We start from the raw sequence: 26,920 nt of genomic DNA, 5'->3' as shown, positions 1-26,920 counted from the left end.
TTTGCTCATGTTATGTTACTCATGTATGTTACACACAGTTACTCATGTATTAGTTACTCCGAGTGCCGAGTCTTTCTGCATGCTGCAAGTATTTAGTTCTATTAAAACAGACAGGAGGGGATTAGAAACGTATTTTGCTGCGAACTCGCAATGTGAAATCCTCTGCGATTCTGTTACGTGTGAAGCTACCCAAAAGAGGTTTCCATTTCCAATAGCTATTCAGGGTTAAGGATAAAATGCTGATCGGAAGGGCATCTGACCCATGGGACAAAAGTCACAAGAATGAAGGGAAAATATACCCCAAAATTAAGGTATCTCCATGTACCTGGAGTCCTACGTTCTTGTTCCTATTATCTGATCCTGCACTCCCTGTTGGTTCCTGATTCCTCTATTCCCGTGTCTTCCTGTCCTGAGTGTGAACCTGACCTGACCAATGTTCATACCAGCTATCCATTCGTGCACCAAGCGACCTGCATTATATGACCTGCTCCATGTGTCCTGAATCTTTGTCTGCATCTCCAGCATTCGTCACTCGCATCTAGTGTGTCCTGTGTATACATATTTACCTGTATACCTCCTCTGTCTAACCTAAAGTACAAAATGTCAAAAATCTCAGAATCGCTAGGATAAGTTAAAACTTTGAGAAACTGTAATCGCACAAAGTGAGACAGGTCAGATTTGAAAAATTGGCTCTGGCCTTAAAGTGTCACTGTCGTTAAAATTTTTATTGCAGAAATCAATAGTCCAGGCGATTTTAAGAAACTTTGTAATTGGTTTTATTAGCCGAACAATGATTTTTTTATCATGAAAAAGCAGTTTGAAGCTCTCCCCCCTGTCTTCATGGTTTTCCTATGGAAAGAGAAAGTAAAAGCAGCAAAACAGGACAACAAAGAGTTAATTTACATTCACATCCAGGGCTCTCTCCTTTGACAGGCACCATGGACCTCTCTGACCTCTAATTAGGGCTCTGAATAGCTCCCCCACTGAGCAATCCTTTCTTCTCGGCTCTTAGCTGTCTGCTAATCTCCCTCCTTCCCCCTCCCCCCTCCCCTCTTCATAGACCAGACAGATCCGACTGATGAAAAAACAGTCAAGAGTTTCTGATTCTGAGGAGTGGATGACTTAAAGGAGAGGAGGGGGGGACCTGGGAAAAGGCTTTTTACATGCAGATAATGGCATATTTGGCTAATAAACCCAGTTACAAAGTTTCTTAAAATCGCCTGGACTATTGATTTCTGCAAAAAAAAAATTTAAACGACAGTGACACTTTAAAGCAAATGTAGCAGCACATATGATGTTTTTCATACTCACTGATTGGCACTGCTGGGCTGATTCCAGCAGAGCCATAGATCTGGAGATCTGCGGCCACGTTCTGCAGTTATGGCCAGTTTTCGTTATTTATGCAGATGAGCATGTTTGGTGCACTGGAGGCTGGCCTAGCACCCCCAGTGCACCATTGATGACACCCCTCATCCTATTCATGTGACCATAATTACAGAATGGGGCGACATATCTCTAGACGATCAGCCCCGCGAGGTGCCGCCAATCGGTGATTATGTAAAACATTCACTTTAAGGTCAAATTTAGCCTGAAAGGGTTAATGCTCAGAGTTTCTAAAAAATATAGATTCATTTCTTATGTTGCTTATATAGCACCAGCATATTCCACAGTTCTGTACAAATACTGGCATTACTCCGGTGGGGCTCACAATCTAATTTTCCTCAATCATGTATACATACTTACACATTAGGTCAAAGACGCACAGGAAGGTAATTAACTTATTAGCATGCTTTCTTCAAGTGAAACGAAATCTTTGCAAAATATTTAGCCATGTGTATTAATGTTTACCTGGTTATTTTGAAAGATTCTTGCCATCTGCATTTAATTTGAGACTTTGTTTCAGTGACTATTATTTGTGCTGCTGGGATAGTTTATTTAATCAACACTTGCTCTGGAGGATTAACAAACCTGCGTAGTTGTGCAGTATTGCAGATTAGTAGGAAAGAGGATATTGTAGAATATCTTGCCAGCAGTCCTCATGTTTCCCACAATTTATAGAGTGATTCTCACAAGCTTCTAGTTGACAGGACGGAGAAGGCAGGGGCATGCAGGCCCCCACAACCTGTAGAATGCACATTCAGATCCTGGCACCCTTATTAGCTGGGAAATGAAAACAAACACCATCCTCCATCTGGATCAAATGTCATTACCCATAATTGTGTAGTGGGAAAAAGATGGGCAGTGATGTGTTGTGGTTGGTTTGTTCCCATACTCTAGCTTTTCTACTTGCTTCAATAGGTTAAGTATTTTAAAAGGCTCATATAAAGTAACCCAGCTTGTGGCCTTCATTATAGCATGCTATCTGTGCTGCGTTCTGATGAAAGGCACACCTACTCTTTGCTATCTATCATGAGGTATGTTCAGGTTTTTAGTAGATGATTAGCATAGAAGCTAGTCTGTACAAAAGATATCACAAATGAAAAACAAGGGTAATGATGTAAATAGGCACCCACACCAGTGTTTTATAGTCAGTGAGATAAGTTACACATTTATGGTTGGAAAAAAGATCAAACAAATACTGAAAATTTAGCACACGCAGCACTGTGTATATCACCTAGATAGTTTTTACTGATTAGAGATAGATACTGAAACATGTCTTTCCCTGTTTTTATTATAGTTTTTTTAGTTTTTTTATTTTAAGTACATTTTTGTGGGGGGTAACCTGAGTTGTTTTTAACAACATATTCAAACCCAATGCACATACGCACAATATTCTGGAACATACCCTATTCACCTTTATGGAAGAGTTTTCTGGACATGCTGTGTGAATTGTGCAGAGATCTTAGTGAAGGGAGTAAACAGAAGAGAACAAGAAAAATAGATGGTGGAGACTAGCTCCTTGTGTAATATTGTGAGAACAATGTGTCAGATAATCATGGTTAGACTCTTACTGTAACCACCATAGGTAGGGTAGCCTGAAAAGGAGTGGGAAAGGATACAGATAGTCAACACTAATCTGATTCCACCAGCTGACCCTGTCTACTTGGCTCAACAATCTAAAGCGACAGTGGACAAGCACAGATACAGTTCCTACTTGCAATATGGTGATACAAAAAACACAGACAAGACAAACTTACATGCACGGGATAGTTAACAGGCCGGGGTCAAAATCAAACAGGCAGCAAAGTACAAAATCAGAATCCAAGAGAATAGTCATGTAACAGAGCCGAGGTCAGGATAAGCCAAAGTCAGGAAACCAGGAGGTCAGGATAAACCAAAGTCAGGAAACCAGAAATAGCAGCCAGAGAGAAAACATGAGATACACTAGCACACTTCACAAAGAAGACTAATAGCTGGCAAAGGGTTAAGAGACCGAGGAAGTAAATATACATGGTCAGGGGTCTGGTAATGAAGGTGATTGGAAAAGAGGTCCAGAATCCAGGGGAGGGGAAAGAGAAGATTTCAGTCACCTAGGCAAAACAGAGGTTAGCTGTAAAGTGGCACGAAGGAAGAGATGGGTGTGGTGGATAAATCAATCAGCAAAGCAGAAGGAGTAGGACAGAGTTCAGACCGAGCTCAGACAAATGCAAAAACAACTAACTGAAATACAAACATTACTACAGGTGCAGTCTCGGAGGGGAGGGGGGGGGGGGGGTGAATATGAGCCCTGTTCTTATGTTCTTAGATGGTTTAAAACTGTGCCAGTTCATGATCATAAAGCTCCTGTCTGTGCTTCTTGCTGCTTATGGTTTGGAATGGTTGAATCTTTTTTTTCTTTCTTGCCAGGGATGGGGAACCTTCAGCTGTCCAGCTGTTGCAAAACTTTGGCCATCTGGGCATGATGGCAATTGTAGTTTTACATCTCCATTTTATGTGGTTGATTTTAACCTTATTGTCAGAAAACATTGCATCTAGCCCCTACATATTTTTCTTTTCTGAGCCGCAGATAAGTAAACAGAGATAGAACAGCATATTTAATCATAAATCCCCAAATCAGAATGGCTTCATTGTTATAGGGTGACATCATTTTCTATAGTTATTCACTTGACACAAACTGCTGCCCAGTACCCATAATTCATGCAGAGCTGCGGAAAGCCCACCTTGTTCTGAAGCTTAATTTAGATTTACTTAGTACTTGAGACAAACCAAGAAATCCAGCCAGTTGGAGCACACAGTATATACTGTCACGTTATTTGCTCCTAATCCAACAAAATGGGAATACTTAGAAAAAGCATAAAGCTTGTAGCAGTTGCTGAATGCCTCCAGACTCTGCATAGTTAGGGCCAGGATCTGGCAGTCATTATACATGTACAACTTCAGAGAAATTCACAGCAGGTCACATGAAGCATATGCCTCTCCTTATTTAATGGTGTATAAATTATGTATGTCTATGGGAAAAGATGTTGTAGCAACATGATCATTGCCACTGCAGTATGGCTCAGTAAAAAACAAGGCCAGACATTTTACTGCTAGTTGCTAGGCATGGCTCAAAATACATATACATGAGCACAGGGCAATGGGACGTTAGTATTTCTTTTGAAGCATGTATTTCATTCATCTGCAGAAAGCTATTTGGTAAATATTATATTTGGTTATGATGACTTTGGCGGCATGCTTCTGTCCAGTCTCCATTCTATGCTGTGTGTACGGAGATGTTCTTCCCAAAATGGAAAGCGTCTGGGGGATGATACCTCCGCATGCGGAATCCAGTTGAGCACAGAGTACATAGAGTACGTAAGTATTATAAGTATATAAGTAAGTATTATAAGGAAAATTACCATTGTTTAAATCAAGTTTTTAGGGTATTTTCTAAGATTTTGGCTGCGTGGCCTGTCAACTCGGAGAAGCTGCTGAGTGGTACCGGGAAACAACCAGAGGGCAGGTGAAGACCAGGAGTGTGGAAAAGTAATGTGTGAACAGTTTGGGGCAAGGGCTGCATGGACATCACTAATGATGTCCGTGCAGCCCTTGATGAAGGATTATCAAGCTTTGTAATAGGCTCAGTAAATGAGCACCAATCTAGCACATCAGCACTCATTTACATTATTGATTGGGCTGCCATCGGTCTGTCTTATAGGACCCTAAGGTTGAGTTTACATTTATCAGTGTCATTCTTTTTTGGTCAGAAACTGATCACATCTGATGCCACAACTAATGCCAAAAAGGCATCAGTTGTCATCAGGTTTTCTATCCTTTTTTTCCAATAAAAATCATCAGGTGCCATAACTTGTCATTAGTTGTCATAAGTTTATTCCATTCGTTTTTTCCTCTATTTTATATAAATTTTAATCATCTTATATACATAAAGCAAAGCAAAAAGGGGCACTACTGTAGGGACAACACATGGGGCAGCATTAAAGGGGGCCTTCTATTATGGGGGGCGAGCTACTATAGGGGTACAACTCACCTGCTACTATAAGATAAGCTATTATAGGAGGCAGCATTAGAGGGTGTCTGTACACAGCGATGACTCCAGACTCCATAGACTTTAATAGATGCAGCACCGGATCACCGGACAGGCCACAAGATATGTTCTGACATACCATCCGTCCGGTAATCAAGTTGCACTATTAGCACGCCGGATACATCAAACTGTCCCATTGAAAACAATGGGATCAGTTTAAAGATGCAAACATCGCCGGATTGCCGTATAAGTGTTAATCCAGCCTAAGCAGTTTTTCATTAATTTTTTTAAACCAAAGCCAGGAGTGGATCCAACAGGAAGGAGTATTCCTGCTTGAAAGGCCTATCTTTATATTTCTCATTCATTCCTTTTGGGTTTGGTTCAAAAAAACTGAAGGAGATAGTACTTATTCTTGTATATGAATGGGAGAAAAACCAGATCTTTAAAAATCTGTCAAAAGCAAATAATACAGAGTGTATAATAAGAGGAGCAGTTTGTTTTCGTGGTTTCTAAACACATTCAACTGGACAAATCATTATTTAATATCTTTAAGATGACTCTCTGTTTTATAGGGAGACAAATTAGGAGACAAGAGGTGCCAAACATTGCTAGAAAAATGCTTTTTGGTTCTTAATGCTGCTTTTCCTTGTGCTGATAAACAAACATACATAGGGTATAATACCAGGCAGAAGAAGTTCTTCAAGGATGTTTACATAAACTATTATTATTCCAGATATGGCTGTTTGCCTACAGCTGTGTGAGGTTTTTCAGCAGGACCTTAACACTTCCAAACAGATGTTTGAAAAATGACTTTAAGAAATCCAATATGTGTACAACTGCCCATATTTTTGCTACAGATGTCAAACATATCGACATGTTAAATAAGGAAGGTGTTGCAAAGTTTTTCCGCCAAACTAGCTAGAAAATGAAAATTAATTTAAATCCTGTGACCATTGTATATTTCTACTTGTTTTGTAAATCTTTCGGGAGCGTCTATGTTTCTGTAAGGGCAGCAGATGGATGTATAATAACCAGGCAAAATACTCTCTATTCCCTACAATGAAGTGAAGTCCTCTTTTAAAACACCCCTAGGACAACATAAAATCTACTGAGGGGCTGAATAGTCTTATGACAGGAATAACAAGTATAACGTGGATGGACACATGGGATAATTAAAAAAAAGGTTCAGATAACAATTGTAAAAACAGTGAGGATACATTGATTTTCACACCACCTTAACCTGCAGTGGATGCAGAATGTTAAACGGAAAATAAAAGGGTATTTATGTGTTTCATATTGTAAAACTAGTGGAAAATGTCCTCTTTCTCTACCGCTTTCTCTTTTCTCTTTCTCTAAATATTAGGACCACAACTAACCCTATTAATGTTATTGGGGTCTATCAGGATTTACTAGTATCTGTAAGGCAGGGTTCACACTGCATTTTTGCTATTCGTTTTATGCAAAAAACTGACAAAAAAAAAACATGCATTTGTGTGCATCTGTTTGGATCCGTTTCTCTATTGACTTTCATTATGATAAAAAAACAGATGCCTTTTGATCTGTGTTTAAATTTTTTTCATAATGGAAAAACAGATCCAAACAGATGCACACAAATGGATTGTTTTCTCATCCATTTTTTACATTAAATCGATGAAAAAATGGTTTGAAAAAATGCCTTAGGACGGGTTCACACAGCGTAAGACACTGGCTGTTCTGTGACCCGGCTGTGTCACAGAATTGCCGGTGTCAGTGAAGATCATCCCAGCCAGTACTGCAGGACTGGCCAGATGAACTCCATTGATGTTGAGTTGGGATGCAGGCACATCTGTGTGCGCCCGCATCCCAATTCACCATTACACACAATGGAACGTGTGGCCAGAGCTGCACTCTCTATTGTGCATGCTGACAATATTCAATTCAATGAATAGCGACCGCACAATGTGTATACACTCTGGCTGGCATTCTCTTTGACTTCTATGCAATGTATCTTTTGTATTAACATGGCCGTTGTTGCAAATTGGCAACCACGGCCGTAATTTATACAAAAGATACGTTGTGTGAACATGACCTTATTCTGAAAGCCATATGGTGAACAGTGCCTTACAGTAAAGGTTTGATGCAGCTAAAGGACAAATTTTCCTTTATTTCCTATTCATGTTCATTTAGACTACTCTGGTAATATTGAGTATTTTGTAGGGCATGTTCATAGTCTCCCGAGTTCTTGGTTCACAATGTAGTGAAGATATGCCATGCTTCAGTGTGATAGCTTTAATACACAGCACTTTTCACAGTTAGTACTCATGGAAATAATATTTACAGAGCACGTCATGCCATGCACTACAGGAAACCACAGAACAACACACCAAAATGTTCAGGGATACAAGGCAGGCAATGTGGACAGTAAGTGCAAGAAAGCACAATAATCATTAACCTCATCCTGACAAGAGCTGTCAATATACTGGGAATAAACAGGAAAGAGGAGACCGCAGCCTCTGCACTGCTAGCATAGTAAGTATGACATACTACATACATTCCATTCATTTCTTATGAGATATACTGTCTATAATTACATCAGCAAACCTTCTGTCTATGAGAACTAGCATATAAATTGTTGATTTCCAACTGGAAATTAGGCCAATGGATGACAGAATTTTAGCTTATTGTAGTCCATGTAATGACAACTTCACATCCACAAGTGAGTAGAAAATATTTAAAAGGAATATATATTTATATATATATATATATATATATATATATATATATATATATATATAAAACTATAGTTCTCATCCTCTGGGATACAATGCATCTATCTAGGCAAGATAAATAATTTAATACAAGAAAAGCACATATACTTATAACACTAATGGTATATGTTTTTTTTTTTTTATAACAGTGGGACCCTTTGGGGGATATATGCCCCTGCAGGCCTATACAATGGTATACATTGAAGCCTTTCTTCAGCAGTGCACAGTATGTTAGGAAATACTCTTGCACTTGCCCCAGGAAATGTAAAATGAGCCCCAAGGCATTCAGTACTGTATGCATCGCCACAAGGTGTACACAAGGAGGAAGTTCTGGTTGACAGGAGTCCCTGCTCCTGTATGTGCACCCAGTGGCACACAAAACAGATAGCAAGAGACTCTGTCAGCAGGTTTATGTTGTCCTATCTAAGGGTAGCACAAACTAGTGATAGAGAAACTGAACAGAATGATGTATCACTTATATTGTTCTGTGAAGTTTGATTCGGAGATATCTTTCTGAATAAGGTGGATGATAAGTAGTCCTTTCCAGTTTAGGGCCCTATTACATCAACAGATTATCTGACAGATTTTTTCAAACCAAAGCCAGGAATGGACTATAAACAGAGAACAGATCATAAAGGAAAGACTGAGATTTCTCCTCTTTTCAAATCCATTCCTGGCTTTGGCTTTAAAAAATCTGTCAGATAATCTGCTGATCGGTTGTTATCTATCCATGCTGTGTATAAGGAGTTAACTGTCAACCATCACCTGGAGGGCGGGGGAGGGGTGCGGCACAAATCCTATTCTCCTGCATATAAGGAGAACGGCTGAACAGTATGATGTAAGTAATAAACCGATCTGTTCCGCATTTCTGACACTAGTTTAGGCTACCCTCATTTAAGGTGGAATAAAACTAGTGACAGATTCCCTTTAACTGTACACAAGTAGGGGATATGTGTCTGTTGGTGTGTGAACATAGCCTTAGGGTGGTATTACACGGGCCGAGCAGGGCCCGATAATACCTGTAAACGAGCAGCGATCTGCTAGATCGATGCTCGTTTACTGGGCCTATTACACTGCCCGATAATCGTTAAACAAGGGCTGCAAGGACATCGTTACCGATGTCCTTGCAGCCCTTCCATAACTATATAAATTACCCATCCACATTCCAGGGCTGCTGCTGCGGTCTTCTTCTCCCCGGGTCCGCGCTGTAACGTCAGAGTGGCCTGTCAGCGGGACCGCCGCGGCCTGTGATTGGGGTCTGTGACTGGCCGGGCGGCCTGTCAGCTGACAGACCACTCTGACGTTACAGCGCGCGGGACCCAGGGAGAAGAAGACCGCAGCAGCAGCCCTGGAACGTGGATGGGTAATGTATATCGTTAGTCGCCTCCCGCGCACCGCTATTACACGTAGCGGTACACGGTCGGCGCCGGACAAAAATAGGTCAGAACCTATATCAACGATCAGCCGATGATCGTTGTCATCGGCTGATCGTTGTATTTATTACATGGAACGATAAACGGCCGAATCGGGTCGATTCGGACGATTATCGTTCTGTGTAATAGTACCCTTACACTTTGGAGTTTATCTAGTCCACATTAAAAATTGCTTACTTCAGTATTTTTTTAAATATAACTTATAACTTGAGCCAATAATGAATTTAATAAATGACTATAAACGTCTTTCAGATGTTAGATTTAAGATTTAAAGAACAAAATCCTAACCCTGAAAGTATAAGAGATGAGCTTGGCTCTCTGCACATTCATTTCCCAGCTGGAGAAAGTGTGAAACCAGACCTGTAAATGCTTCATTCATTTCAGCATTACATTTACAAATCAGAATCTTAGATAAAAAATATGGCTCCCAGCAGCACTGTACATGTGCTGTCTGACGTATAAGCCCTAGAACCCAGAACCTCCTTACATTCCTGTTTCTTTTCCTTTCCCATTGTAAGAACATTCTCCAAGGAACAATGCAGATCACAATACAAACTGTTACAAATAGAAGCAGGCAAGGAAATCCCTGACGGCATGGGGATATTTGGGTATCTCATGCTACATACATTGCACCAGAGCTTGGGGACCAGAATGCAATATTATGGAAGAAACAGATACTGACAACAAACATAATCTTCTGACATATGGTTTAACCCGTATTTTTAAATCTGTAAAATAATACTTTGCACAGACACAGCATAGCCAACATTGGAGATGGGTTAAACCACTTATAAACATTTTAATTAGTGTGGATTAACGTAAAACCTGCTATATCCCACTGAAGATCATTTTGCATTAAATAGACTTGCTGTATGTGTAGGCTTTAAAAACTGGCCTCTTTGCAGCCGTCTCAGTATATTCTTGAACTGGGACCAACTAATTGCTTGCCAACACATCTTAATAGAGGACGGTATTAAAGTAGCAAGCAGGTGTTAGGACACCTGATCTGGTAATTCAAATGAGGTGTCACTGACTAAACAATTACCACAATGTGCAGCGGTTATAGTGTGTCAGTTCATTTTGTTGTGTTTTAGTGTAATAATATTCATCATTAAATTTACATTGTGGCACTATTGTTTTACTGATTTTATGGCTAGGTTCACACTATGTAACTGTGCGGCTGTATTTGCGGCTGTAATTGTGCGGCGGTATTTTTGGTGGTTCATGCGTACGCTGGAAAGTATACGATATACGGCTGCACAGTGCACACTATGTATGAATCTACGGCCCTATCGTAAACGGACCCGTAAAAAATGAACAAGACCATTGTTTGCGGCTGGAAATGCGGCCGTGGATTGACAGGCGGTCCGTACGGAGTACTTCAAAAATAGCCGGCAATGATGCCGAATGCCGATGCCTCTAATAGTCAATATATTAAATTAATAAAACACATTTTCTTTGTAATAAAGTCCCTTTTGTTGTTCAATAATTTAATTCTAACGAATCCATCATTTTGCAATTAAATATACTGTTAAAATAAATATATATATAAATAAATGTATATTTATATATATATTTATTTTTTGACAGTATATTTAATTGCACAATGATGGATTCGTTAGAAATAAATTATTGAACAACGAAACTGATTTTATTTCAACGAAAATGTGTTTTATTCATTAAATATTAATTAGTACAGGAAGCTCTATAAGCCGGTAATTCATATTCCCGGCAATAGAGCATTCTGTGCTAATCATCACTTTACTTTAATTAAAACATCAAATGTTTCTTCTAATTATGTTATCACAATAGCATTATTAGAAGAAACATTTAGAATTATATGTGCGCTCAGCTGATTGGCTGATCGGCTGAGCGCACGTATAATTAGCGGGTCCGCAGCACAGTGACTTCATTGTGCTGCGGACCAGCGAAGAGGACACATCGGGGTGAGTATAGAGCTCTCCCCACCCCCTCCCCAGCACTGCACCCCTCCCAGCAAGGAAGGGGGGTCACTTAACCCCTTCCTTGCTGGGATGGGTGCAGTCTGACATCAGTCTGGCCCCCAAGGGGTTAAGGGGGATGCAATACATCCTCCCTTAACCCCTTGGGGGCCAGACTGTAAGCAGCGATCTGTAAAGATGCTGCATACTGTAAGGAGCACAACACCGCTCACAATGATGGGTGTTGTGCTCCTGTTTGTGTGTTTTTTTGTGTGTTTCTCCCTTTTTGTTTTTCAGATATCGGTATCCTGGGGATTACGTCGGATTCCGTGGACTACGTCGATGACCAGCGGTTGTTTGTTGTTTTTTTTTAATAAAATGGTCAATGAGGGGTGTGGGGGTGTTTTTATTTGAATAAAAATTTTTTTTAACTTGTGTCTTGTCTTTATTTCTTTACTTTATAGAATTAGTAGTGGAAGCTGTCTAATAGACGGAATCCATTACTAAGTTGGGGCCTAGTGTTAGCCGGTATAAAATGGCTAACACTAACCCCCTATTATTACCCCAGTACCCAATGCCACCAGGGGTACTGGGAAGAGCCGGGTGCCAGTGGTCCCGGAGCGTCAAAATTGGCGCTCCTGGACCGGGCGGCAGCAGGCTGGTAAGATTTAGGCTGGGGAGGGCCTAAAACAATGTCTCTTCCCACCCTGGTGTTACCAGGCTGCTGTCGTTTGGTTTTTAACCCGGCTGGTTACAAAAATAGGGGGGACCCTATGCGGTTTTTTTTAATTATTTATTTATTTTAAAAAAACGCATAGGGTCCCCCCTATTGTTATGACCAGCAATTCATGTAAACTGTTTCCCTGCTTTCCCAGATGCATCCAGAGGTGTTTGCATCACTTTCTTAAGATTTTGTTTGTTATTTTTAGTTGAACCAGATTTCCAAGTAAATGACCGTATGTTTTCAGCCGCATGTCTATTTTTTCCCACGGCCGTAGTTTCATCCGCACATTTACAGCCGCATAAAAAATACAGCCGCACAGTTACATAGTGTGAATCTAGCCTAAACATGCAAACTCTGATGGAAAGATCATCACAATATGGCACACTGAAATAATGGATAGAGGGTAGTCCTAAAGGGTTACTCTGGAGACTAAGGGGGGCATTTATGAATGCACCAACAAGGTAGGAAGGATCCCGGCACTACTCTCAAGCTAGGATGGATGTAAGCCGGACTGTATATAAATTTGCTACTGGGTGCTCTTCACATTTACTCAGCAAGCAATACTCAATAGAAAAGACAAAAGCTGAAGGAACTCACCAGAATAGATGCTATAATTCTTCTTTATTTTTCATGCTGTTAAAACAGCACAGCAGGGCAGCTCGGGCAAGGACGCCAAACACCCAGTTGTACGAACATGACAGCCATTTTGTGATTCCCATAGAAAGCCTCTCCTTCTCTGGAGGGTTCCTGTCTTGGCCAGAGATGTCAGCAGAGAGCACTGTGTCAGACTGAAAATAAAACAACATTTCCTGTAGGACATACAGCAGCTGGCAAGTATGGGAAGACTTGATGTTTTTAATAGAAGTAAATTACAAATCTATATAACTTTCTGACACCAGTTGATCTGAAAGAAAAAGATTTTTGCTGACAGAATCACTTTTAAAAATTCCCAGGCAATTCAATTTTGTTGGATATATGGATTTTTCCTGGGAAATGTTGAGTATCTGATTTTTTGTTGAAAATTTTAAAATTTTGTGGCAAAATGGAATGTGACAAAAAATTTGTGCAATAGCTGGTGAACTGTACTGGTAAAAATGTATTTATTACCTCCCATATTTGTGGGGAAAAAATGCAGCTTTCACTTTACAACATCTAGTGCATATTATTTGCTAGAAAATGTCTTGATGCTAGCTAAACCTCTAGATATGGGGTGTAATTTCCACACTGGTTTTCAGCACTATGTAGCATAAGCCGAGCCCTTGAGGTATCTGTTAAATAAACAATATTGGTTAATTTAAAAAAAAAAACAACTACATATAAATATAAATATAAATAATAATGCTTTCATTCGTATAGCACCAACTGACTCTGCAGAACTTTACATAGTTTATCAGTTCTGGTCCCTGTCCCATCAGGGCTCACAATCACAGGTGTCAAACTCAGGCACTCCAGCTGTTATACAACTTCGGCTTTGGCTGTCCAGGCAAGATAGGAATTGTAGTTTTACAACAGATGGAGGGCCTAAGTTTGACACCCCTGATCGATTCACCTATATGTATGTTTTTGGGTGTGGAAGGAAACTAGAGTACCCAGAGGAAACCCACACAAACACGGAGAGAACATACAAACTCTTTGTAGATGTGCCCTTGATGAGATTTGAACCCCATTGCTGTATGGTTACAGTGCTAACCACTAAGCTACAGTGCTACAGTATCTACAAACACACACCAATAAAAAGGTCAACTAAAAGGTCAACTAAATTTTTAGCAGAAATTAAGTAATGAAAATCAGATAATGTTTCAAAATTTGTTCAATAGAAACGTTTTACGAAACAAAGTAATGAAACTAGACAAAAATGATGGTACGCTTGTCTTGACTCAAATTCACTAAGAGGTGCAGCAGGTATAGATTTGGATCATGATTTAAGCCTGCCTCCTCCCTGCCTTGCCACGCCTCCCCCAAGCCCCCTGATGGGCAGGTGGGGGGATACTGCAGGCGTATGCCAGTTAGAAGGGGCTAATCTGCGCCTTCTCCCTGGCGTACGCTCCTGCCATAACTTTTCTAAATGTCCCCAATAGTGTGTTCAACAAGAAACATGGACCAAAAAGTGTTAAGGAAAGTCATGTCTCAAGAGAGTAGAGGTAGTTCATGCAGGTAAGTCCCCACAGTAGGCAGGTATGTCCCCCAGTAGGCAGATATGTGACATCCATTAAGCAAGTATCTCCCATTAGGTAGGTTTTTTCCTCTGTATATTTTGGAAACTACACTATTCAGAGCATTTTTAGTAAGGTGTAATGACCATTTTTAACCCAAAGATAAAGTTAAACGAATGGTGCAAAGTGAACATTTCAGATGGTAAGTGCCATCATTTTGCCTGGTTTTAACTTTGGGGGCTTACTGGTATGTTAGTTAATAATGTGGAGTCATTGATAAGCTGTGTGAAGTACATAAAGGGATCATAAAAATGTTATACGCATCCGCCTTTTTTAAAGTGCACAAAAACATATCTGACCTTATTTTTGTGGACGTGAAAAAAAAAACGGATGCGTTTTGTAATTTTTTGTAATGGTAGTCAATGGAAAAATGGATCAAAAAAAATACACAAATGCATCAGTTTTTTCATCTGTTTTTTTATCTGTTCATCTGATAAAAAAAAAAAAAAGGATTGCAAAAACATAGTGTGAACCTAGCCTAAGGGAGGACAGAAGTGGTAACTACATATTGTAACTGCAGAAATCCTGGCTGCAAAGCGGGATAGCACCTAAGTGTTGTATAATACCATCTGTATGATGCGCACAGTAAGCTTTTTATACCACACTTTATACCACTGCTGGCTCTGATGGGCCTCTGATGACAATGTGAACACATCCTTGCATGTACATCTAAGTAGTCACAATGCAGACATATAGTCATCTTGTTATGGGTTCATCAGCCTTGACATTATTATTGCCAGGACTAACAATCTCAAGTTGATATCCCTGGGTCTAGTACTGGCATACTGTAAATGTACTACCATATGCATCTAATAAAAGAGGGAAAAAAATCCCCTCATGGGGCTATGGAAAAGTTAATAATGAAATAAACTAACAAAATATATAAATAATGATGCAAATGAATGAACAGAATAAACATTATATAAACAAATCATTATTATTTACATAAACAGATGTCCTTGGTTTTCATATACAGTACTTGGGAATTTGGGTAATAAAGTGTAACCATTTGTTTGAGATCCTCATCTTTTAGCCAGACCAACTACATAGCCGCAGCTTTCACTCTGGAGGACCTGTCCTGTTTTATACAGACAGCCCACTGCTTTAATGAGCATTGTGTAATGTTTAATTTCCCCTGTGGCAATGCTGAAGTGAAACTGAACATTCACCAACAGGTTTCCCCACCGATAACAGCTGATTGCTGGGGGTCCCAGCAGGGAGACACTTCATGATCTACGCATTGTCAAGGGATCCTTCTAACAAGTAGGGATTGTCCAAAGCGAAGAACACTTTTAAGGCCAAAACCCATTTTAGTCCCAAAGGGGTTATTCAAGAAAACTAATTGTTTCCCAATATTGCACATGCATTGATAGTAAGACCAATATTAAATGACCTAAATATCTATCTACAGACTGGTAAATGTGATTCCTTAGTATTATTATTCAAGTACACTGAATTGTTAAGCTGTGGATTATTTATATAAACATGTTAAGAAGAGAACGAATACAATGACCATTGCCAAGGAGTCCACTTTTGGCTCTTACAGTCATCCATTCACATTGCATTGGAGGCCTTCTCAGAAACAGCTCTCTATCCTTCATAATTAAAAGCACTAGGAAGTGAATATTGTGGTTGTTTATTTGAATTTTACAGCTGTTGGTTTGCAGGGGATCATTTGTCTCTGAGGGGTTTCAACACTATCCTCCCTTGTGCCTGTAATGTCATATAATCTGGACCATATTATTTTTGTCTGAATCCTTGGGAGTGATGTAAGAGGAAAAAGGAAACTAGCTAACTCCCAACCGTTTGACCAGAGGTTAAATTAGTATTGGCCTTATCCCAACTGGCCATACAACTTTCCAGTGAAACTTTTTTTTTATGTTCCAAAGTGGAATAGTGAATACTTTTCATTGTCTTTTTCTTTCACCAACATGCTATCTTGTAACGTATTAGGTTAAAGGATACATTTGCTGGAAAACATAAATGTAATTGAGAGGGTAGCACTGTTGTTACACTTGCTAATAAGGGATAGAATTACTGTATCGCAGATTAATATGATACAAGACGATATGATAAGAAGTAACAGCATTATTGTATATGTGTATTATATGTCATGTATGACTTCAGTACATCTCTAAGTGGTTTCCAAACTTGAAGTGACATCAAAGATTTGATATTCTCCCAGATTTCATCCTACCTCTCTTACCATACATTTAGTATCAACCAATTGCAAATCTTCTCTGCTCCATCCCTAGATAGTTCTTTTTTCTTTATGTTTACGTTTGGCCTTAGGTAGCTTATTTCTCTCTCAAGTTTTTAATCATATATATCCTGATGACACTTTGATCTTGATCTTATGTCCTTACTGTCTCTAAATATTGATTAGTCCTCTTCTTCATTGGTTCCGTAAAACTCGAAATTAGAATGAATAATCTTTGTGCAATCTAAGTCCACTTGTGGTAACCCAGGGGATGCTCGTTGGTATAGCGGTACCGTTGTGGGACTTGTGTATACCCTACCTAGGTCCCAAGCATTTGCCCATTAATAGCCAGTTCACACAGAGTAAAATACTGTAGGTGGACGAAACTCCACCTGCAGCTGCTGACCACTTTCCAGTCTTTTTGCTGGTGGCCATGCTCCAGTCCTGCTTCGGGTGACCAAGTTCTAGCCCTGAAGCTGCTGACCACTTTTCAATCCTGCTGCTAGCGACTAGGTTCATGTTCTACCGATAACCACAATCCACATTTAAAGTTAGTGACCATGCTTTAGTCCTGCTTAAGGACTTTTACATGGCCCGATTATCATGCAATAAATCCTTAAATCATTGGAATTGAAGTGATAATCTTCTGGTGTAAATGTGGTAAAGATCAATTGATGAGCAAAAATTTGTTCATATGTCATTAATTGCATCTTTTCAGCTGGCCTCAAAAATATCCTTTTTGTTTGCAGGTTTTTAAACATTAGTTTTTATTGTTCGCAGGAATTAGTATATATTGCAATTGGAATTATGTCTTATTTACAATTGTAAATATGATCATATTAACGACTTTTCATGGTGATTAATTTTTTCCTCTAAAAGAAATATCTCTGAAACTTCCTAAAAACTTTAAAACAACCTCAACTCTGCTACTCAGATTTTGTACTGGACCCAGAAGCTTCAGCTTATGACATTGCTCACAACTCTAGTGCCTTAGCCTTTTTTGATGGAGTCTTAAAGCCCTATTACACAAAACGATTATCGGCCATATTGAGGCGATATTGGCCGTTACGCCAATAATCGTCTTTTGTAAGGCTAGATTCACACTGCATTTGTGCAATCCATTTTTTTCATCCATTTTTTGCAAAAAACGGATGAAAAACGGATGAAAAGAATGGATGCATTTGTGTGCATCCGTTTTTCCATTGACTTGCATTGTAAAAAAAAAATGGATCAAAACAGATCTGTTTTTTTTTAACAGACAAGGAAGTAGTGTCAGCTACATTTTTGTGTCCGTAAAAAAAAAACTGATCCGTTTTGATCCGTTTTTTCTTTTACAATGGAAGTCAATGGAAAAACTGATCAAAACGGATGCACACAAATGCATCCAGTTTTTTCATCCGTCTTTTTGCAAAAAAAGACGATCTTGCAATCAACCGGGCGGACCCCCTACAGCTTCCCTTGCCCCCCCCCAGCTCTTACACGCTCACTGCCAACGCATGTAATAGCGCCGGCAGCGAGCGGGGATCTGACAGCACTCGTTCGCTCCTCTTCATCGCCCCATGTAATAGGGGCTTTAGTTTGTGCAGTGTCTAGAAACTATCATTGAGCCGTGACACTCTGTACTGGCCAGGACCTGCATATAGTCTCCTTTTTTTCAACCAGCACAAAACAAAAAATCTGCCTTCAGGAGACTGGACCTGGATACAGATAATAATAGCTTTGTTTTACAGCAGGATAACAAAAAAAAAATTATTGTAAATTACAAACTTGCTTTATATCACATGCACTGTTGATTTAGATTGTGAAAGTTATAACAACAGTGACACTTTAATACTTAATTTCAGGATATAGTCTACATTCAGTGGCACCAATAATGTACCACAACTGCAAAAAAAATGGTCTTATTATTTTCTATATTACAACACCTATAACTTTTTATCAATTATTCCATCTATGCTGTGTAGGATTCACTTTTATGGGTTTCCCTATAGTTTTTATTTCTTGGGATTAGGGATGGCAGACAGCGGGAATCATTACCGAGGGTTCGGGTTCGTACGAACCCGAACCGAACTCGGTTCGAACCATCCCTACTTGGGATGCATGGTGAGGCTATGTTCACACAACGTCAAAATTAATGAAAAGGTGGCCGATTTTCATATTTAAAATAACGTCCGTTTTTGCTGCGATTTAACTTACTGCAATGGCAATGTATTGAAGTCAATGAGAAGACGGACATCCAATGCACACAATGTATTAAATAACGGACGTTTTTGCCACGGATGTCAAAATAATTAACATGATCATTATTTTCGGACATCTTTTGCAAACAGCGGACGTTTTTTATTAGTAGTTCACACACAGTTTTTCTTTTGCCACCGTTCTTTCTTCATTTTTACTAATAAATTCAATAGACTTTTCAATTAAGCCGCATCCAAAGTCCAATTGGTAACCCAAACTACAATAATGTACAAACACCAGTCATTGCACTAAGGGGAGGCCAGGCTGCTAAATGACGTCCCTTATTTTAGCCTCAAAATAACGGACGTCATTTCAAACGGAGCTCAAAAGACGTTGTGTGAACATAGCCTGACTGAATTTTCATTTCTGGTATTGAGTATTGTTTTTCTTATTCATAGCATTCATGGCAGGATGTAATAGGAGCACAGTCATTGCAGCCACAGATACCTTCACAAGCCTACTGACTGCCATGACAAATGATCATCAATTGGAGGCATGACTGGATGGCACGACTATCTAAACACCCAAATGTAGAAGTGTACACTCACCGGCTAAGTGTACACTCACCGGCCATGTAGACATGGTCAAGACAATCTCCTGCAGTTCAAACCGAGCATCAGTATGGCGAAGAAAGGTGATTTGAGTGCCTTTGAACGTGGCATGGTTGTTGGTGCCAGAAGGGCTGGTCTGAGTATTTCAGAAACTGCTGATCTACTGGGATTTTCACGCACAACCATCTCTAGGGTTTACAGAGAATGGTCCGAAAAAGAAAAAACATCCAGTGAGCGGCAGTTCTGTGGATGGAAATGCCTTGTAGATGCCAGAGGTCAGAGGAGAATGGGCAGACTGGTTCAAGCTGATAGAAAGGCAACAGTGACTTAAATAGCCAACCGTTACAACCAAGGTAGGCAGAAGAGCATCTCTGAACGCACAGTACCTCCAACTTTGAGGCAGATGGGCTACAGCAGCAGAAGACCACACCGGGTGCCACTCCTTTCAGCTAAGAACAGGAAACTGAGGCTACAATTTGCACAAGCTCATCGAAATTGGACAGTAGAAGATTGGAAAAACGTTGCCTGGTCTGATGAGTCTTGATTTCTGCTGCGACATTCGGATGGTAGGGTCAGAATTTGGCATCAACAGCATGAAAGCATGGATCCATCCTGCCTTGTATCAACGGTTCAGGCTGGTGGTGGTGGTGTCATGGTGTGGGGAATATTTTCTTGGCACTCTTTGGGCCTCTTGGTACCAATTGAGCATCGTTGCAACGCCACAGCCTACCTGAGTATTGTTGCTGACCATATCCATCCCTTTATGACCACAATGTACCCAACATCTGATGGCTACTTTCAGCAGGATAATGCGCCATGTCATAAAGCTAGAATCATCTCAGACTGGTTTCTTGAACATGACAATGAGTTCACTGTACTCAAATGGCCTCCACAGTCACCAGATCTCAATCCAATAGAGCATCTTTGGGATGTGGTGGAACGGGAGATTCGCATCATGGATGTGCAGCCGACAAATCTGCGGCAACTGTGTGATGCCATCATGTCAATATGGACCAAAATCTCTGAGGAATGCTTCCAGCACCTTGTTGAATCTATGCCACGTAGAATTGAGGCAGTTCTGAAGGCAAATGGGGGTCCAACCCGTTACTAGCATGGTGTACCTAATAAAGTGGCCGGTGAGTGTATTTTGACTGTGGCATCTAGGAGGATAAACATCCAAGATCCCGGCTGCTGATGGTAACAGTCAGCTGCTTCATGGAGCGGCGGCAGATTTATACATGGTAATTTAGACATTTATTGTTGCAGTTTCAAATACAGTGGTTGTTAGAAACTCACCTGCCAGGGCTCCTGCGGCGTCCTCCTCGGTTCCGGCTTCTTCCGTCGGCGCTGGGACCCAGCGCCGAGGCGGCCGCCTGAGCCGGGTGACGTCACGGAGACCCGACGGCGTCCCTGGTAACCAGGGACGCCGCGGCTCCGAGTCACTCGTGGCAGCCGTACAGCCTGTGCAGCTGAATGGCATCATGCTCAGGCTGAGGGGCGGATCGCTCCGCCACTCGGTCTGTAGCAGATCAGCTGCTAGATATCTGGGATCAGGAGGTCGGACCAATGATGTGCTGGTCCGGCCTCCTGACCCAGTATAAAGTGTAATCACTGTCAGCTCTCTTTGCTGGCTATTAGTTGTTCTGATCCCAGCTCCCCAGTTCTTCCCTGTATTCTGCCCTGTTCCTTCTATATCGCCTTGCCTGGATTCTGACCTTTTGCCTGTTCCTTGACTCCCGCTTCTTCCTGATTTTGTACTGCGTTGCTCGTTCGGTTCTGACTTGGCTAGTTGACTCTCCGCTTTGTGTTTGTCTGTCTGTCTGCGTTTTATGTTTTGCACCCATTCAGTATAGGGATTGTCTTTGTGGTTGTCCGCGACCGCTTAGGGTCGACCGAGGCAAGTAGGCAGGTGACAGTGGGTGGGCGCAGATAGGGCCCACTGTCTCGTGTCTTGTCCTCACCTGCCTATCGTGACAGAATAGCCAGCCCAATATTATTTATACGTCTCCCGAGGGGTATCATGGATCCCATTAAGACCTTGGTAGAGCAGATGCAGAACCTGAACACGTTGGTCCAAGGACTTGCGGAACGTGTCCAGGAACAGGAGGCTGCTCCCCGCCAGGTGACTATGACGACCCCCTCTCCGCCCGAACCACCAGTACAACTCCCTGAAAAGTTTAAGGGGGATAGAAAGGATTTTCGGACCTTCAGGGAGGGATGTAAATTATTTTTTCGGTTATGTCCACGTTCCTCTGGGGACGAGAACCAAAAGGTGGGAATTATCATGTCCCTTCTGCAAGGACCACCACAGGAATGGGCATTTTCTCTACCTCCCAACGCCATTGAGTTAAGTTCTGTTGATTATTTTTTTTCTGCTCTTGGCCTGCTATATGATGACCCTGACAGGACTGCAGTGGCTGAGCGCCAATTAACCTCACTACAACAGGGAAAAAGACCAGTGGAAGACTATTGTGCAGAATTTCGTCAGTGGTGTATACCATCTGGTTGGAATGACTCTGCACTACGGTACCAGTTCCGTGTAAGTCTCTCTGATCAGTTAAAAGACTTATTAGTGGCATACCCACCTCCTGAGTCCTTAGAAGAGAACATGACATTAGCTATAAGGGTAGATAGGCGCATGCGGGAGAGACGTAGAGAGAAGTTAACCACTGATCCTTGTAAATCCTCATCCTCTGTCTTTTCTCCTCCTAAACCTGCTCCTTCTCTGTCATTTCCGCAAGAAGAACCCATGCAACTTGGAGCCACGGATGCGAGGGCAAGGCGAGCCTATCGATTACAGCACAATCTATGTCTATACTGTGGCAAAGCTGGACACCGTGTTCGGGAGTGTACCTCCAGGCCTGGATCACCGCAGGAAAACTCCAGCGCCTGAATGACTATCGAGGGGGTCATTCAGGCGCACAGGTACCGCTCGATAGAAAAAACAAATTGATGGTGCCTATTACTCTTTCTTTAGGGGAAAGAAGTATTTCAGGATCGGCCCATATCGATTCTGGGGCATCTGCTAATTTTATTAATTCTGGTTTCTGGTCCAGTCTGGGAGTATGTCCACTTCAGCTTAAGTGCCCGCTGAGTATCACTGGGGCGGACTTTACACCACTGGCGCAGGGTAAGGTGAGATATATCACCCCCCGTCTTGAGGTAAAAGTAGGTTCTATTCATTCTGAGTTTCTTGATTTTTTGGTTATGGATAATTTGTCCTCAGACATTATTTTGGGGTTGCCCTGGTTGACTCAGCATAACCCGGTGTTTGATTGGTCAAACAGGGAACTCATCCAATGGGGACCGGGGTGTGCTTCCCATTGTATTTCTTTGCATTTAACTGAATGTTCTTTGTTGGAAGGGGAGATCCCAGAATTCCTATCTGATTTTGCTGATGTGTTTGACGAAAGATCAGTGGACGAATTACCTCCTCATCGCCCATACGATTGTGCCATTGATTTAATTCCTGAGTCTAGATATCCCAAAGGTCGGATGTTTAATTTATCTAGGACTGAAAGGGAGGCTATGCGTGAATATATCAAGGATAGTTTACGCAAAGGTCATATTCGTCCTTCCTGCTCTCCACTAGGGGCAGGGTTTTTCTTTGTTGGTAAGAAAGATGGTGGTCTACGTCCCTGCATTGATTATCGGGAGTTAAATAAAATCACTATTAAGAACCAACATCCTCTTCCGTTGATCCCGGATTTGTTTAATCAGATTGTAGGGGCTCAGTGGTTTTCCAAGATTGATCTTCGGGGAGCCTATAATCTGATTAGGATAAAGGAAGGGGATGAGTGGAAGACCGCCTTTAATACCCCTGAGGGACACTTCGAATACCGTGTAATGCCCTTTGGGTTATGTAATGCCCCTGCAGTGTTCCAACACTTTGTGAATGACGTATTTCGTGAGTACTTAGGTCGGTTCTTAGTGGTGTACTTGGACGACATATTGATTTACTCTCCTGATTGGTCTTCCCACATCTATCATGTTCGTAAAGTTATGGAACTACTGAGATTAAACCATTTGTTTGCTAAGTTGTCGAAGTGCCAATTCGGTGTTCAGGAGATCTCATTTTGGGATACAAAATCACCTCCAATTCTTTTGAAATGGATCCCCTTAAAATAGCGGCCATTGAGAAATGGGAGCGTCCCAACAGTCTTAAAGCCTTACAGAGATTTTTGGGATTCGCTAATTATTATAGGAAGTTTATTCAGGGTTTCTCCGTAATTGCTAAACCTCTTACTGATATGACCAGAAAGGGAGCGGATTTAGTAAATTGGACTCCAGAAGCTGTTCTGGCCTTCGACAAACTTAAAGGATGTTTTTCAGTGGCTCCAGTATTGATTCAGCCAGATTTTGAGCAACCTTTCATTGTTGAGGTGGATGCCTCAGAGGTGGGGGTGGGAGCTGTTCTCTCACAAGGCTCAGATACACTCACCAATCTCAAACCCATAGCCTATTTTTCTAGAAAATTTTCTAGAGCGGAATGTAACTATGACATAGGCAATAGAGAACTTCTTGCTATAAAGTGGGCCTTTGACGAATGGAGGCATTTTTTAGAAGGGGCTAAACACAAGGTTAAGGTATTGACTGATCATAAGAATCTTGTGTATCTAGATAAAGCTAAACGTCTTACTCCTCGGCAGGCCAGATGGGCACTCTTCTTCACACGCTTTGATTTTGAGGTAACCTTCAGACCTGGCTCCAAGAATGTAAGAGCAGACGCTTTATCACGTAGTTTCAATAGCAGTAGTACTTCCACAGAGGACCCTGAGACTATTTTATCCCCTGGGGTGGTGGTAGCCATGTTGCAGCCCGATCTGGCTGCTCAGGTGATAGACTCGCAAGCCATGGCCCCTAAAAACACCCCAGAAAATAAACTCTTCGTTCCCCTGAACCTCCGCCTTAGAGTGCTTGAAGAGACTCATTGCTCTGTACTAGCAGGTCATCCAGGCATTGCTGGAACTAGATATCTTTTGGCTCGTCATTATTGGTGGCCATCTTGGGCCAGAGATACAAAATTGTTTGTGGATGCATGTGAGGTCTGTGCTAGGTCTAAGGTGTCTCGTAGATTGCCGGAGGGACTTCTTCAACCTTTGCCAGTACCTACCAAACCCTGGACCCATATCTCTATGGATTTCATAACTGATCTACCAGTATCCAAGGGTAAAACAGTAATTTGGGTGGTCATTGATAGATTCTCTAAAATGTGTCATCTCATCCCTCTTAGTAAACTCCCTACAGCACGTAGTTTGGCTTCCCTATTTATTAATCATGTTCTCCGCCTGCATGGGGTGCCCGAAAATATTGTGTCTGATAGGGGGGTACAGTTTGTATCTAAATTCTGGAGAGAATTCTGTGGTCGTCTGGGTATAACCTTGTCTTTTTCCTCAGCTTTCCATCCTCAGTCTAATGGGCAAACTGAGAGAGTAAACCAGTCATTAGAACAGTTTTTAAGATGTTTTGTTGCAGGTTCTCAGGACAAATGGAAGGAATATTTACCTTTAGCTGAGTTTGCACTAAATAATCGTGAAAATCAGTCCCTAAAAATGTCACCTTTCTTTTGCAATTTCGGGTTTAACCCTAGGTACTCTTCCGTTCATGCTGCCGAGTCAATCAATCCATCCGCTGAAAAGACCTACAAAAGACTGTGCACAGTCTGGGCCCAGGCTCTGCAGAACCTGGTTAAAGCCCAAGAATGTTCTAAAAGACAATCTGATAAAAGACACATATCTGGCCCAGATTACAAGGTGGGGGTTAAGGTATGGCTCTCGACCAGAAATTTGAGATTGAGAACCCCATCCGGTAAACTGTCGCCTAAATTCATTGGTCCCTATGTAATTCTTAGGATTATTAATCCAGTTTCTTTTAAGTTGCAACTACCCAAGAGTATGAAGATCCATGATGTTTTCCATAAAGCTCTGCTTAAGAGATATGTTGATCCGGTGTTGCCATCTGTCCTCCCTGCTCCCTTGGTCGTTCAAGGAGAGCTGGAGTACGAAGTGGAGAGAATTCTGGATTCTCGTTGGGTCCAGAGTTCTTTGCAGTACCTGGTTCATTGGAGGGGATTTGGTCCTGAAGAACGCACTTGGGTTGCAAGTAGGGACATGCATGCGCCGTGTCTTGTTCGACAATTTCACTCATGTAACCCTCTCAAGCCGGGTCCTTTAATTAAGGGTCCTGAGGCCCCTCATAGAGGGAGGGGTAATGTTAGAAACTCACCTGCCAGGGCTCCTGCGGCGTCCTCCTCGGTCCCGGCTTCTTCCGTCGGCGCTGGGACCCAGCGCCGAGGCGGCCGCCTGATCCAGGTGACGTCACGGAGACCCGACGGCGTCCCTGGTAACCAGGGACGCCGCGGCTCCGAGTCACTCGTGGCAGCCGTACAGCCTGTGCAGCTGAATGGCATCATGCTCAGGCTGAGGGGCGGATCGCTCCGCCACTCGGTCTGTAGTAGATCAGCTGCTAGATATCTGGGATCAGGAGGTCGGACCAATGATGTGCTGGTCCGGCCTCCTGACCCAGTATAAAGTGTAATCACTGTCAGCTCTCTTTGCTGGCTATTAGTTGTTCTGATCCCAGCTCCCCAGTTCTTCCCTGTATTCTGCCCTGTTCCTTCTATATCGCCTTGCCTGGATTCTGACCTTTTGCCTGTTCCTTGACTCCCGCTTCTTCCTGATTTTGTACTGCGTTGCTCGTTCGGTTCTGACTTGGCTAGTTGACTCTCCGCTTTGTGTTTGTCTGTCTGTCTGCGTTTTATGTTTTGCACCTATTCAGTATAGGGATTGTCTTCGTGGTTGTCCGCGACCGCTTAGGGTCGACCGAGGCAAGTAGGCAGGTGACAGTGGGTGGGCGCAGATAGGGCCCACTGTCTCGTGTCTTGTCCTCACCTGCCTATCGTGACAGTGGTGCCTTGGATTACGAGCAAAAATGTGCTTGTAATCCAAATCCACTCTTAACCCAAAGCAAATTTTCCCATAAGAAATCACTGAAATGCAGACAATTGGTTCCACACCCTAAAAATAATGATTCTTTATTCTAAATAACATCTAGAACAAATGAAACAAACAATGAGAAACAGCTGAATATGTGATATTATAAGTTACTGTACAGTATAGCAATCAGCATATGTAGTATAAATGTATAGTAAGTGCATAAACCTGAAAACACAGCAGCAGTATGTAGATAAGGAGGGGGGAGGGGGTTATTTAAATTTTTATTGGGGAAAGGCTTTGGGGTATTTTTTTTCAAACATTTTCACTTTTTTTTTTTTTACACATTTTAAGTCCTCCTGGGGGACCTTTACTTGCAATTCTCAGATTGCATACACTGATCACTGCTATGCCGTAGGCATAGCATTAATCAGTGTAATAGGCGCTCGCTCTGCTCATTGAGCCTGCCTGTGGCAGACTCAATCAGCAGAGTGCTGATCGGACTGCTCGGAGGAGGGTAAGAGACCTCCGGCAGTCC

The sequence above is a fragment of the Dendropsophus ebraccatus genome, chromosome 1 (assembly GCF_027789765.1).
Source record: "Dendropsophus ebraccatus isolate aDenEbr1 chromosome 1, aDenEbr1.pat, whole genome shotgun sequence".
In the NCBI taxonomy this organism is placed as follows: Eukaryota; Metazoa; Chordata; class Amphibia; order Anura; family Hylidae; genus Dendropsophus; species Dendropsophus ebraccatus.
This window is presented reverse-complemented; position numbering follows the sequence as displayed.